Raw genomic sequence first — 5306 nt, 5'->3', positions numbered from 1 at the left:
CCCCACCACAGGCCGCCCCTCCTCAGCACTCCCCCCGCCCCGCTCCCTCCGCTGCCGCAGGCGGGACGCGGAGGGTCACGGTCAGCTGTGACACCGCATTGCAGCAGGACCGTCCCCTGCGGTAGGACACGGGGACACGGGGACACTCCACCCGTGACCGCGGCCCTCGCTGTGGGGGCTGCGGGCTGAGCCCCCCGGCCGGGAGCGCCCCGAGCTGGGGGCAGAGCCCCCCCGGCCCCGCACCCCCGGTTAGCGGCGGGAGCAGCATCTCCGGACCGAGCTCCCGCTGCTCCCGCTGCTCCCGGGGCTCCGCGTCGCTCCCGAATCCATCAGCCGAGGCTGCCGCGCTCCCACCGAATAACGCCCCCGAAACACCTCACCGACACCCCTCCCCGCCACACATCACCCCTTCAGCACCTCAAACCTCCAGCGGGTAATCCGGCGGGATGTAATCCCGCTGGGAAGAGCCGCGGATCCCACCCCGATACATTCCACCCCCCGAGCCCCCCGCGGCGAAGCCCCCCCGGCCCCCCAGCGTTACCCGCAGCCCGGCGATCCCGGGGTGCCGCTGCTCCCGCCGCTCCCCTGCCCGGCCCCCCCGGGTCGGATCTCCTCGTGCTGCCGAGATTTCCAGCTCAATGAATAATGAATGGAAAACGCAACCGGAGCCCCGGGCTGCGGCCGGGCACTGGGCACAGCGCCGCGGAAGGGGGGGGAGCCGGGAGGAGGGCACCGGGGGCACCCCAAAAGCTCATCCGAGCCTCCCCCCCACCTTGCCCTGCAGCAGGGATCACTGGACCAGGCACGGATGGTGCATCCAGCTTCTTCCCGCGTGGTTTTCCAGGGAATTTGTGGTGTCACTGCTAGGGGAGCAGATGGCTCTGGCCGTACCCCAAGATCACTGCGTGGGTGTCAGTGCCAAAGGGCTCCGAGTGCCTGGGAGCAGCTGGGGTTTGGTTTTACACCATGGCTGTGATCCCCCCACGGTCACGGCGTGGCACCACCTGGAAAAGCCACTGGAGAGAGCCAGGAGGACACCCAGTTTTGTGGGTACTGCCAGATGGGAGCAGAGCTGGACCCCAAGGATCACCAGTGCTGGCACTGATCCCACGAAAGCAAATGAGACTGAACCATGAACCCTTGATGGGTCCCAATGGATCCCAATCAGTCCAGATGGGTTCCAATGGATCCTGATAGATCCCAATGGGACCCCGCCAGCCCCCCAGGCCCACACAGCACCCCATCCCAGAGCTCTGGAATGCCAGGGGGATGCCTCCCTCCACCCTTCCTGGCTCCCAGGGGTGGTTCTGGCAAACACTTTTCAGCCCAACCTCTCTATTTACTTTGCTTTCAATGAGCAGCTTAATTATTAATAAGCTGCTGAGGGAATAACTCTTTGAGGGGAACATGGTGCACCAGGCGTGTTCCTGGGGCTCCCACAGGCGCAGGGTGGCCACAGCGCCAGCGGCTGAAATTCCCAGCCAGAGGACACGGCTGCACTGACCATTTCCTCACCAGTGACCCCTGGGACAGGCCGGGCCTCACAGCTCTGCATCCCCATCTCAATGTCCCAGCAACTTCCCAGCTCCCCTGGGGCATCCTAGAGCTTGCTTTTGGGTTTTCCCTGTTGGATCCACTCTTTTTAGGGCCATACCCCTATATCTGCCATACACAAGGTGTGTCCACCTGCTGTTTGCTCCTCCTGATGCCATAAATCCATGTATGCTCTGTTTTTGGCAGGCTCCGTTCCACACAGGCACAGTGCTTCCTACACCCCTGTTCCCCTTGCACACTCTTATGGGTGCAAACATCCAGCCCCACATCCCCAGGCTCCCTGCCCCATAGAGCTGCTTCCCAAGCATCTCAAGCCCCCCCCCCCCCCCCCCCCCCCCCCCCCCCCAGCATCCCCAAACCTCCAAATATCCCAATACCCTGTCAAGCATCCCACTGCTCCCCAGCCATCCTGCTGCCCCCCAAGCATCCCTCTGCCCCCCAAGCAACCCAACAACCCCCCAAGCATCCTGCTGTCCCCCCAACCATCCTGCCACCCTTTAAGCACCCCACAAACTCCCAAGCATCCCACTGTGCCCTCAGTATCCGTCACCTTTTCCTCTGCCTGCGCCGCTGGCGCTGGGCTGTCCCTGTCCTGTCCTGGACTGGCCGGGGTGCCGGGGGAGCGGGCGGCACGGGGCGGGGGTGCCGATGCTGCTCCGACATGGAATAAGCTCTTCCAGGGCAGCTCCCCGCAAACGCTGGCTTTTCCAAAGCCTCCCCACTCCACCGCGGTGCTTATGGCATTGCCTGGATCCCGGCCTTGGCTCGCCGGCCTGGGAAGGGGGAGAGGGAACCGAGAGGGAGCGGCTGGCGAAGGGACGCGGGGCTGCGGCCGGGCACTGCCCGGCTCCCCGGGGCCGGCCCTGGGTGCCCGCGGCCACCCCGAGCCGCCCGGCTCCCCACCCACTGCCAGGGCACAGAGGAGCCATTCAGCCTGCGCCGGGAACAACGGGGACGTTTGTCTCCATCTGCGCCCGCGGCCTCAACGGGGTCATTGTCCCCACGGGCCCCGCGCCGGCCCCTCGGCTCCGCGCCACCGCCGGCCCCCAGCCCGGCTTGGCCCCACGCGCTGGGTGACGACAGCGTCCCTGGGCGGTGGAACCCACCTGTCACCACCGGCCTCCTCCTCGTCCCTCGGGACAGTTCATGGGCTGCCTGTCACCTCCTGCAGCCGGAGCTCACCCAGCCGTCTGCTCCCCGGGGCGCCCTGGCCACGTCCCGTCGGCTCCTCTTCATCCTCCCGCAGCCCTCCCTCCCTCCCGCTGTATCTCCATGGTTTTATGGCCTTGATGGCAGCAATATTCCTGCGTCCCTGAGCTCAGCCCAGAAACTGCAGAGCCACTGCTGTGTCACCGGCCTTTCCACCTTCCCCTGGTCACACTGGCTGAGTGGGTGCCCAGGGGCTGGGTGGCTGTCTGGGGGGCTGAGCAGGTGCCCCAGCTGCAACAGGAGGGCTCAGCCTCATCCCTGCTCCACCACCCCATACGTGCATGGGGGAAAAAGGGCCTTTGTGCTCCTGGATCTGGCCTTTGCTCTTCCTGCTGCCCTCAGATTCAAGTCACCAATGGGGGTCATGGCCTTGGGTCCCCAAGTGAGGGGTGACCACACTGGCATCCAGCACCCCAGGGCACCCCTCAGCCATGTCCAGGACCCACCATCCCTGTCAGAGGACTTTGGAGTTCAGAGCTCGTCCCTACAGGATTTGGGGAGGTCACCCTTCAGTGACTTGGCAGCTCTTGCCCCATCTCTGGCAACTGCCCCATCCTGTCCAGCATTGACTGGACCAGTTCCCACCCAGGGACAACCTGCACAATCCCCCAGGAACGGGAAAATCCAGAATAGCTTCGTCATCGTTATCATGTCATCATCATCGTCACCATCATCATCATCACCATCATTGCAAGAGAAGGGATGAAGACAAGCGAGCTCAATCAGTGCTGAGTTGTGCCCACTCACCCCAGGGGAGGCAGAGGCTGGTGCCAGGATGGAATCAGGATTCACCCTGGAACCAGTTGTGAGGAGGCAAGGAGTGGTCCCACCCCGTCTCCTCAGGGCACCTCTCTGAATTCCAGGTTTACCCCTCTTTTCTGAGATGAGTTGCAAAGAGATTCCACGTTTCCCCCATTTTGGGGGATGGGTTTCCAGGTTTCCCCCTTTTTTTTTGGGATCGGTTATGAAGGATTTCCAGTTTCTCCCCTTTTTTGGAGATGGGTCATGAAAGGCTTCCAGGTTTCTCCCTTTTTTGGATATTGGCTGTGAAGGGTTTCCAGATCTTCTCTTTTTTTGGGTATGGGCTGCGAAAGGCTTCCAGATTTCCCCTGTTTTAGGGGGATAGGTTGGACGGGTTTCCAGCCAGAAGTGAATAGCAGTGGCTGGGATGTGGCAGCCCAACAATGGGGTCCTGGTGGCCTCAGGACAGAGGTGACCAAGCCAAGAAGCCATAACACCCCACCTCCCACATCTGCAGAGTGTAACCCTCTCCCACATCCCATGGGGTGTAACCATCCCCATGAGGGCTCCACCACCACGTCCCCCACCCCTGTTTCCTGTCCCTCCAACCCGGGTTTTGGGGTACAAAGCAGGTACTCACGCTGACAGCTGTGACTGCTGGAGCTGTGGATCCCGAGGGATGGGGTGAGGATGGGCGACGTCACGCCCTGGCCAGGCCCTGGCCGACACTGCTGGCAGAGTGTGGTGTCAGTGCCTTTATCACCAGAGAGGCCTGTCACGACTACAGTGACCCAACTGGTTTGTGGCCACACAGCCCTGTCCAGTGCCCTCGGGCCTGGAGCCGGTGTTTGGAGTGAGGGCCCAGACTGAGGCCCTGGAACAGGTGTTTGGAAGCAAAGGCCTGGAGCCGGCGTTGGGAGTGAGGGCCTGGAATGGGTGTTTGGGATCAAGGGCCTAGAGTTGGCATTGGGAATGAGGGCCTGGAATGGGTGTTTGGGATCAAGGGCCTGGAGCCAGTGTTGGGAATGAGGGCCTGGAATGGGTGTTTGGGATCAAGGGCCTGGAGCTGGCATTGGGAATGAGGGCCTGGAATGGGTGTTTGGGATCAAGGGCCTGGAGCCGGTGTTTGGGAGTGAGGGCCTGGAATGGGGTCTGGGATCAAGGGCCTGGAGCCGGTGTTTGGGAGTGAGGGCCTGGAATGGGGTCTGGGATTGGGTGTCCAGGGGCTCCTGGGATTGAGGGCCCCGTTCCAGGTCTCTGGCCCTGAGGGGGAGCCCTGGGCCTGGGGGCACCCCAGCACTCGATCCTTCTTGGGGAGAGGGGAAGGGGGAAAAAAATAAAAAAGGGGAAAATCCTTCCAACTCCCTGAAATGAAAAAAAAACCCACAAAAAAAAAAAAAAAAAAAAGAAGGGGAAAAAAAAAAAAAAAAGAGAAAAAAAGGAGGAGAAAATGAGGAAAAAAGGGGAAAAAAAAAAAAAAGAAAAAATAAAATAAAAAAAGGAAAAAACAGGAAACAAATTAAAAAAAGGGAAAAGGAGAAAAATAGGAAAGCCAAGGAGAATAAGGACAATGAAAAGGAAAAAGGGAAATAAAAGGGAAAATAAGGGAGAAAAGGGGAGAAAAATGGGGGAAAACAAAGGAAAAAAGGCAAGAAAAAATGAGGGAAAATGAAAAGGAAAAAAAACGGAAGAAAGTGAAGGAAAATGAAAAGGGGGGAAAGGAAAAAAGGAAAAAAGGAAAAAAGGAAAAAAGGAAAAAAAAGGAAAAAAGGAAAAAAGGAAAAAAGGAAAAAAGGAAAAAA

The 5306-nt window shown here is 59.9% G+C and overlaps 1 protein-coding gene across 4 annotated transcripts in view; it reads right to left on the bottom strand.

Moving 5' to 3' along the window:
• GAL3ST1 (galactose-3-O-sulfotransferase 1) overlaps positions 1-2441 on the bottom strand; it is an 8215-nt gene extending 5774 nt beyond the window's left edge. Inside the window, exon 1 of one of the 4 annotated variants that reach the window (XM_027665466.1) lies at positions 2105-2441. The gene's annotated coding sequence lies outside the window, so the exon portion shown is untranslated. Of the gene's footprint in view, positions 1-417; positions 437-541; positions 716-772; positions 1950-2104 lie in introns of those variants that run through there. The other 3 variants (XM_027665465.1, XM_027665467.1, XM_027665468.1) reach the window with 3 other exon arrangements.
• Positions 2442-5306: the final 2865 nt, after the last annotated feature.

This window comes from Corapipo altera, unplaced genomic scaffold (genome assembly GCF_003945725.1).
Source record: "Corapipo altera isolate COAL_440 unplaced genomic scaffold, ASM394572v1 151, whole genome shotgun sequence".
NCBI lineage: Eukaryota > Metazoa > Chordata > Aves > Passeriformes > Pipridae > Corapipo > Corapipo altera.
The sequence above is the reverse complement of the archived record's forward strand: the minus strand, read 5'-3'. Positions and strand labels throughout refer to the sequence as shown.